The sequence below is a fragment of the Amblyomma maculatum genome, chromosome 3 (assembly GCF_055883805.1).
Source record: "Amblyomma maculatum isolate TAMU_Amacu chromosome 3, ASM5588380v1, whole genome shotgun sequence".
Taxonomy (NCBI): domain Eukaryota; kingdom Metazoa; phylum Arthropoda; class Arachnida; order Ixodida; family Ixodidae; genus Amblyomma; species Amblyomma maculatum.
The window spans coordinates 11,630,919-11,640,665 of record NC_139346.1 but is presented as its reverse complement, the minus strand read 5'-3'; the positions used below and the strand labels follow the sequence as shown (position 1 = coordinate 11,640,665).

At 46.3% G+C, this 9,747-nt stretch overlaps 1 pseudogene across 1 annotated transcript; it reads right to left on the bottom strand.

The window, feature by feature from the left end:
- Positions 1-5,449: 5,449 nt before the first annotated feature.
- LOC146194231 (uncharacterized) lies at positions 5,450-9,407 on the bottom strand (annotated as a pseudogene). The gene is made up of 2 exons (XR_014705842.1): positions 6,532-9,407; positions 5,450-6,165 (listed from the first exon to the last, which is right to left on the bottom strand). The product of XR_014705842.1 is annotated as an uncharacterized LOC146194231 (transcript).
- Between the last annotated feature and the right edge of the window lie 340 nt (positions 9,408-9,747).

Sequence of the window (9,747 nt, the reverse complement as noted above, 5' to 3'; positions counted from 1 at the left end):
CACACCAGTTTTCCTTCTGGGCGATTTCAACTTCCCTTCAATTCAATGGACTCATTTTTGTCCACTTGCAAAGCCGGCTTCCGCTGAAACTACTAGCTTTCTTAACACTTGCTTAGACTTCAATCTATCTCAACTGGTTCATCATCCTACACGTGTTTCTTCTACCACATCTTCTTTACTTGATTTGATACTAACGTCATCACCTGGTATTACATCCCCAGTGATCCACTTGCCCGGACTCAGTGATCACGACGTGTTGCATTTTTCTGTTTCCGTACCAGCCTTTTAAAGGAACAAGCGCCTGAAACTTATCAGAGATTATAATAGAGCTGACTTTGCCGCTATCAATGCCATTCTTTCTTCTTTTCTCGACAGCATCTTATTAAATCCTAATGCATCAGTCCATGACCTATGGGCATCTTTTAAAAGTAAAGCGTTACACCTAATAAAAGCATACATTCCCCTAAGGAAAGTCTATCAATCATCTAACGCGCCATGGTACACAAGACACCTTAACCGTTTATCAAACACCAAAGGTAGGCGTTTCCGAGCAGCGAAAAAATCGCCGACTGCTGACAAATGGTCCGCTTACGCCATAGCAGCAAAAAAATACACCAGAGCTTTGAAGGAAGCAAAATTTATTTTCTTTAGCACCACCCTCCCATCGTTACTTAAAACAAACCCAAAGCGCTTTTGGAATGTCGTGAAAAGCCACGATAATCAAACTATAACCCTCATTAACGAATCAGGTGATGTAATACCAAGCAGTCATTGTGCTTCTGTACTTAACCTTGCTTTCACCCATTCATTTAGCTCCGCATCCTCTAGCAGCTTTCCCCCATTCGATTCCCCTAATTTATTTCCAATGGACCCGTTCATATTTGATTCATCTGGTATACACTCGATTATTAACAATCTAAAAAGATCTTCTTCGTGCGGCATGGATGGCATTACGTCCAAATTCTTGCAGGGCACTGCAGAATATAGTTCCACTATCCTAAGCATAATTTTCACGAACTTCCTTAACAATAGCTTTTTACCGAAGGACTGGAAAACAGGCAAGGTGGTTCCTCTTCACAAGTCCGGTGACAAACATAACCCCTCCAACTATAGACCTATTTCATTGACATCAGTTCCATGTAAAATCTTTGAACACGTCATTTTCTCACATCTCGCTAACTTCTTGGAATCAAATAATTTTTTTCATAGCAGTCAGCATGGGTTCCGAAAGTCCTTTTCTTGCGAAACTCAATTATTAACATTCTGCAATGATCTTAATACATTTCTGGACACTGGCTTTATTACCGACTGTATATTTCTGGATTTTTCGAAAGCATTTGACAGAATTGACCACCACCTACTCCTATTAAAACTCGGCAGACTAAGAATTTATCCTTTGGTTTTAAACTGGATTCTAGAGTTTCTTTCTAACCACAAGCAGTATGTTACCACTAATGACAGTGACTCTACCTCTAGGATCTGTTTTAGCACCGTTGCTTTTCTTAATTTACATCAATGACCTTCCTAATCAAATCTCAAGTTCCATCTGTTCATTTGCTGACGATTGTGTCATATACCACAAGATCGAAAGCAGTAACAATACAATAACACTCCAATGTGATCTGAATAACATTGGAAACTGGTGCGCTAATGGAACTAAACACTTCAAAATGTAAAACAATTAGAATCTCTCGAAATCAGTCAACTTGCTCCACTTAAGTACTTAATAATACTCCACTTGACCAGGTTAATTCATACAAATATCTTGGCGTGCATATTACTAACAATCTCACATGGAATCAACACATTGAATACATTACATCGAAAGCTAACCGCGTTCTTGGCTATCTCAAACGTAACTTTTCTCTAGCCCCAGCACCTCTAAAAAAACAACTCTACATCACAAATGTCAGGCCTATCCTCGAATATGCATGTTCAATATGGGACCCAGGATATGCCACTCTAATAAAAATCCTTGAAAGCGTACAAAATCGTTCTGTCCGTTTTACACTTAACAATTATAATCGTTCTGCTAGCGTTACTGATATGAAGATTGCGCTTAACCTTCCCCTTCTTTCTTCCCGTAGAAAACTATCACGTCTTTCCCTTTTTCACAAAATCTACTATCATAACCAGATACTTAAGTCACGTTTCATTACACCAGCGTCCTATATCTCCCCACGTGTGGATCATCGTTTCAAAGTTCATGTACCTTCGCAGCGCACAGTCACCTACTCATATTCATTCCTGCCAAGGACCTGTCACGACTGGAACCACCTGCCTGCGTCTTTAGTTGCTATCACCGACACCGATCATTTTCGCAAAGCACTAACAAATATTTCAGAGAGTGAGTTTATTCCTATATGAAAACTTTTTTTTTTGTTAGGTTTTGTTCCTTACTTCCTTTTCTTTCGCATACTGTAAGCTATCTGTTTTTGTTTATCTATTTTGTTCAGTTGCCATATTACTCATTTGTCTCTATTTTGCCGATGCAATTATGTTCTTCATCTTGTTTGTATTTCGTTTATATAATGATGCGCAAAAGCCCCTCCCCTCTATAAAGCTTCTTGTAAGCCCTGAGGGTACAAATAAATAAATAAATCTTTGGCACTGCCTTTCTTTGGAATGGGGATGTAAACTGACCTCCTCCAATCCTGTGGCGACTGCTGGGTTATCCAAATCTTCTGACATAATGTATGCAGAATGTTAACAGCGTCATAGTTGAGGGTTTGAAGCAACTCAGCTGAAATGCCATCAATTCCGCTAGCTTTGTTCTTAGCAAGGATGGCTAAGGCCCATTCAACTTCACTCTTCAGGATGCCCGGCTCTAGATCAGTAATCACAACCGTCTTATGTTGGGTTTGCACATTCGGCTCCTTCTTGTACAGTTCTTCTGTGTATTCCTGCCACCTCTTCTTTATCTTTGAGGCTTCAGTAAGGTCCTTGCCTCGTTTATCCTTTATCACGCCCAGCTTAGCACAGAAGCTTCCTTTGATATTTTTGATTGTCTTATACAGAGCTCTTGTGTTCCTTAATTGGCTGTTGTCCTCAACTGCTTGGCACTGTATGTTCAGGAAGGCATTCTCATCTCTCCTTGCTATTTTCTGAAAATCCGCATTGAGAGCCTTGTATCTTTCTCTTTCCCACATAACTTTTGCCATCCTCCTTTCCTGAGCTATTTGCAAAGCCTCTTCAGATAACCAGTTTGCTTTCTTGCATTTCTTTTGCTTTGGAACTACCTTAGTAGTAACTTCTTGTATTATATCACGAACATCAGTCCACATCTCTTCGGGCTCTCTGTCTTCTAGATTTAATTCTTGAAATCGATTCCTCACTTCCACAGCATATTCTAATGGAATTTGATCCAGATCATACCTGAAGGCCTTCTAGTTTTCTGCGTTTTCCTCAATCGAAGCTTAATTTTGGCAACAAGAAGCTGATGATCGGTGCCACAATCGGCCCCAGGCCTTGTTTTTACTGCTTGTATAGCGCTTCTCCATCTGTGCCGGCAAAGAATATAATCGATTTGATTCCTGTTCAGACCGTCCGGTGAAGTCCATGTGTACAGGCGCCTCTTGTGCTGTTGAAAATGAGTATTCGTTATGGTCAGGTTGTTTTGTTGACAAAACTCTACTAGCCTCTGCCCAGCTTCATTTGGCTTGCCATGACCGAACTTGCCTATAATTCCGGATATTTCTTCACTCCCGACCTTAGCATTTCAGTCTGCTATGAGAAAAACTACGTCTGATGATGGGGTGCGGTCTAAAAGGCATTGTAGGTCCGCATAAAACCTCTCAACGTCAGCTTCTTCAGCAGTAGTGGTCGGTGCATAGACTTGGATGACTGTTATGTTGGATGGGTGACCTTGGATCCGAAGTGAAATCATTCGGTCGTTTTTGGGGTTGTACCCTAGCACTGCTTTGCCCATTCTTCTGTTTACCATGAGAGCGACCCCATTCCTTCTCTTGGATTCGTGCCCACAATAAAAGACATAATGGTCGCCGGAGTTAAATTCTCCCATTCCGGTCCACTTGAGCTCGCTAATACCCAAGATATCAATGTTTAATCTTTCCATTTCTCACTTGACGACATCCAGTTTGCCTTGCGACATAGATCTTACATTCCATGTTGCTATGTGGTATATCTCCTTGCAACATCGGACTTTCCGGTCGCTTCCCGACACATCCACAACTGAGCGTCCTTTTGGCTTTAGCCCAGCCGCTTCATTCGTCCTGGAGCTACTAGGAATCGCCCTTTGTTCATCCCCAGTAACATGTGGGACGCCTTCCAATCTGGGGGGCTCATCTTCCGGCGCCATATCCTTATTGGTATTGTGAGTGGCCATAGGGTTTTCTTGGCAGGAAATACTGGAGTGGGTTGCCATTACCTTCTCCAGTGAATCCCATTTTGTCGGAACTCTCTGCCGTGACCTGTCTATCTTGGGTGGCCCTACACAGTAGAGCTCACGACTTCGAGTTTCCCAAGCCCCTCCGCCACGACAAGGCAGTGATCCATGAAGGGGTTCGGAACACACAGCTACAAAAAGAAATTTAACAATGGAGATGACGCATGTGCTATATGTGGAAACTCCAGTGAAACAATTGACCATATTATAATCGAATGTAAAGGTATCCGTCCGGAAGTCGATGCAGACGCAATCGCTGTTCATGAAGCTGTGGGTTTTAGAGATACCAGTGGCCGGGTGAATAAACCGGCGGGGGAAACTAGCAAAAAACGACTGGAAGACTGGTGGCTTAAAAGCAGAGAAGTGACATAATGTTAGTTATGTAGGAACAAAAATTTAATAAATAGAATGATGGTTTAGTTAACCATTCTAAATCAATAAATAAGATACATGGAGAAAAATGAGCATGATAGCTCCTCTTACCACCCCGTTTAAAAGGGGACGCTCCTATATTCAATCCATCCATCGAACCATCGACGGTGGCGTCATACAACGGGCGCCCGGTCCCTATAGGTAAAATCTGGTTCTGCAGCAGTCTGCCCCGCGTGCCGTTGTTTCTGAAATCGGTATAGAGTCGCGATCGAATGGCAACGAACTATAGCATGTACAACAAACGTATTTGTGTAGTGTATCCGAGTTGGAAAGAACGTGGCCACAGCCTGATGTCCAGAACAAGAAGAGCGTACGTTTATTGAAGCGTGCCGATTATATAGCCCGCAAGTGATAACAGGCAGCTCGCACCGCGCATGTCAGCGGCCGACACGCACCGTCATATACGTGCCTGATACATCTTTTCGCGGGAACAAACAAAAACAGTTGCAGCAACAGGGATTAGTTAAGCGCACTGGTTAAATTCCTCGTCATAGCACAGGCGTTGCGGGGCCCGCCTGTTCCGGGACGACATCCTTAATACTGGTGGCTGCAAGGCACCCGGAAGCTCGCTTCCCGCTGTACTGGCCGCGCACGGTGGTTCCCCAGCAGTCCTTTGTGGTCCTCCCGAGGCCTGCGATGCGAGGCAGGTACCAGGTGACGAAGGCGAGGCAGGTACCCGGGGGTTGTCGATTGGCCTACTTGTGTCGCCACCGTCGTCACTGCCCGTCTCGGGATACCGCTATCGCGTCTCTACGAGATGTCGCCGGTTACGTCACAGAACTCGTCCATCTTCCGTTAGAAGCTGGTACGACCTTGGAGCAGGAGCGCCTACGACCCTCGCCTTCCGGTCCCACATTGTAGTTCCTCGCAGCCTTACCACGTCGCCTCGCGAAAGCTTCGGCAGCGGTTTGCCCTGCGTTTTCTGGCGATGCTTCTCTACCTTGCTGCGCGGCACTTCTTCAAAGTCGGGAAGGTTGGCTCGCAGGCGTCTTCCTTGCAAAAGTTCCCCGGGGATCGGCCGTCTTCGAGTGGTGTTGACCGATAGGCCAGCAGGCCTTGCCAGAAATCGTCCCCGGAATCCTGGGTTTTCTTCAAGATGCGTTTGACAACCTGCACACCTTTTTCAGCCAGCCCATTTGACTGAGGATAATGGGGACTCGAAGTCACATGCGTAAAGTCATAGTTTTTTGCAAATACAGCAAACTCGTGGCTCGAAAATTGAGGACCATTGTCCGTGCACACTTCTAGTGGCACGCCATATCTTGCGAAGATAGCGCTGAGTGCAGCAATTGTAGCCCTTGCACTAGTGTCCTGAAGTTGCTGCACCTCTGGAAAGTTAGAAAATGCATCGTAAGCAACCATGTACGAGTCTGCAGCAAAGAAAAAGATGTCCACTCCCACCCGATACCATGCACATCGGGGAGTTGGCCGCATAAGGAGTGGTTCTTTTGCGTGCGCGTAAGCGAATTTCCTGCAGGTTGGACAGCTAGCTGCCAGAGAAACAATCTCACTGTTAAGGCCCGGCCAGAAAACAAGACGACGTGCCCTCTCCTTACATTTTTGCGTGCCAAGGTGTCCCGCATGAATTCTAGACAGAATTGTCTTTCGCATGCTCTTTGGTACGACCACTTTGGAGCCTTCAAAAAGTATTCCATTAACCATAGAAAGGTCTTGTGTAAAAGGCTTGAGTTCACCTTCCACTGGTTGTCCCCTTGACAGACTTTGCACCACGGCTTGCAGATAGACGTCGCACGCAGTTTCTCTCTGCAGTTCGCGCTGCGTCGTTGGCGTCACCCTATAACCCAGGGATTCGACTGCGTGAATTTCCACTTCATCCATGCCAGTGTCTTGGCGGCTGCTGCTGCTGCCGCCATCAGCCGTTGATCGTGATAACATATCAGCTAGAACCAAGTTCTTGCCGGGAATGTACTGCAAAGAGAAGTCATACATAAACAAGCGCAAAAAAAATCTTTGCAGTCGAGGTGGCATGTCATCGATTGCCTTTTCCGCAATTGATAAGAGTGGCTTATGGTCAGTTTCTATTAGCAGTTGTCACCCGTAGACAAACTGATGGAACTTTTCGCAACCAAAGTAAATGCCAAGGGCCTCCTTTTCAATTTTAGCATACCTCTGCTCTGCTTGTGTTAGAACACGGGATGCGTATGCCACGGGTCGCCATTCATCATAATGACTTTGCAGAAGGGCTGCCCTTACCCCGTTCCGCGAAGCGTCGCATGTAATCTTTGTGTCCCTTCGAGCGTCAAAGATTGCGAGCACGGGAGCGGTAGTCAAAACTTGTGCTACGTTTTTCCACTCTTTAGCGTGGTTTTCAGTCCACTGAAAATCGGAGCGACATTTGATAAGATCACTTAATAACGCCGTTCTTTCCGACAGCCGCGGCACGAACTTCCCAAAATAGTTGAAGACACCCAGCACACGTTGAACATCCGCTTTGCTTGTTGGTTCTGGCATGTCAATCACTGTTTTAACGAGCTGTGCGTTAGGAGATATGCCATTTCCGGTTATTATGTCACCGAGGAACTTTACTTCGGTCACATTGAACTTGCACTTCTGTGCATTGAAAGTCAACCCCGCTTTTTCGACAGCTTTCAGGACAGCTACTAGTCGGTCGTCGTGCTCTTGTCTCGTCGAGCCCCACACCAGAATGTCATCAATATATACTAGCACGCCTAGCAGCCTCTCCAGAACTTTTGTTTGGTGAAACACTTCCGGTGCAGATGATATTCCAAACGGCAACCGCAAAAATCGGTACCTCCCTAAGGGTGACGAGAAAATACATATCCTTGACGTTTCTTCGTCTATGGTATCTGGTGGTACCCCGAGTTAGCATCCAAGCAACTGAAGTATTTCGCACCCGCCAACTTAGCTTCCAAGTCTTCGCGTCTCGGGAGGGGAAAATGCTGCCTCTTAACGTGCCGATTGATCTGCCTGGGATCCAAACAAACTCGCAAACCGCCATCTTTTTTCTTGACGACAACCAGTGGACTTACTCCGTCAGTAGGCTCCTTCACTTTCACAACGATGCCAGCTCGTTCCATTCTTTCGAGTTCCTTTTTGAGAGGCTCCTCCAGCGCCAAAGGAACCCGGCGGGCTGGCTGCACGACCGGTACTGCTCCAGGTTCCAGGACCATGTGATATGGCTGCTTCAAGCAACCAAGTCCTTCGAAAATATGCCTGAAATTCTTGACAGAACCTTCTGTAGGAGACGTATTTATAACATTCACGGTACGCTGAACCAGTCCAAAGGCTTCACTGGCGTCCAGTCCAAGTATAGGCTGACGACCGTTTTTCACAATGAAAAGTTTCACTACCATGTGGGAATTTCCAACGCGAACAGTTTCCGACACTGTCCCAAAGCACGTAATAACGCCGCCGTTATATGCCCGTAGTACTGTGCTCGTCGGAGTTAGTGCTCCAGCTGATGGCAGTTTTCGATAGACTGAAAACGGTAAGAGGCTCGCTTGCGCCCCTGTGTATATTTTGAAGGCAATCTCCTGACCGCCGACTTCAGCATTTACAGTCCACTCATTCGTGCCACATTCAATTCCTACGTCCAATACGTCAAAGTCGTTCTCCGGAAGTCTGTCGACTCCGCCCACTTCTTTTGACTTCCTACAGCAGATAGCAAAGTGATGAAACCTACCACACACGTAGCACTTTTTACCAAATGCTGGGCATTGCTTCGGTTTGTGCTTGCGATTACACTTTCTACACTGCCATTGCTCCCCGTGGCACTTGGGCTCTTTCTGTGCATGCTGCAAGTCTGTGCGCCTTGAAACAAAATCCACACAACCCTCTTCTTTACGCCACACCTCTTTTTGTTGTGCTACTGATTCTGCAATTTTGCACATCTCCTCCGCTTTTTCCAACGTCAATCTTTTTTCTTGAAGCATCTTCTCTCGTAATCTAGGACTGTTGGTACCAAAGACGATCTGGTCTCTAAAAATGAGTCGTGTAACGTCCCAAAGTTACATTGTGAAGCTTGCTTCTTCAAGTCCCGTAAACATTTTTCGAATGGCTCTCCTTCCGCTTGGTTCCTCGTGCGAAAAATGTACCGCTCATGCACTTCGTTGCTCACCTCTGTGCAGTAGGCGTCGAACTTTCGCATCAAGGTGCTGTAGTCATCCTTGTTCTCGCCCGACTCGAACTTGAAATTGTTGAACACATCGAGTGCCTCGTCACCGGCGATGCTCAGCAGGAGCGCAGCTTTCGAAGCCTCACTTCTCGGTTGGTCCTTGACTGCCGACGCTTGCAGGAAAATCTCAAATTTCTGCTTGAAATGCTTCCATGATGCCGAGACGTTCCCTGCCAGACGCAGCGGTCCCGGTGCGACAAGCAGTTCCATGCTTCGTCCGCCGTCGGTGTAGCTACATCGTCTCAGCCACTTCTGACACCATGTATCCGAGTTGGAAAGAACGTGGCCACAGCGTGATGTCCAGAACAAGAAGAGCGTACGTTTATTGAAGCGTGCCGATTATATAGCCCGCAAGTGATAACAGGCAGCTCGCACCGCGCATGTCAGCGGCCGACACGCACCGTCATATACGTGCCTGATCTAGAGCGAGGCAGAAATTCTGAACGATTTTTTTCCTAGAAAGTTTTAAATAATATATTTCATCGGCCGCAGCGCCTGCAGACGGCTAGCTCAAACCATCCTGCTCACTACGTGCTGCGAGCGCCGCCAAATGAATGGACTGTATATGTCCTCCCCGGGCATCGCAACAGCAGTGGGCACTGCGGCACAGCTAAAACGATGTGCACTAATCCGTTCGTCTTTACTGTACAGCTCGCACTTAGACTGGTTCTACATGGCGTGGCCGGCCCCACCGAACCCACCAGAATAGCCTGGATGGCATCATCAGGCAACGGAACGTGTTTCCATGCATGGA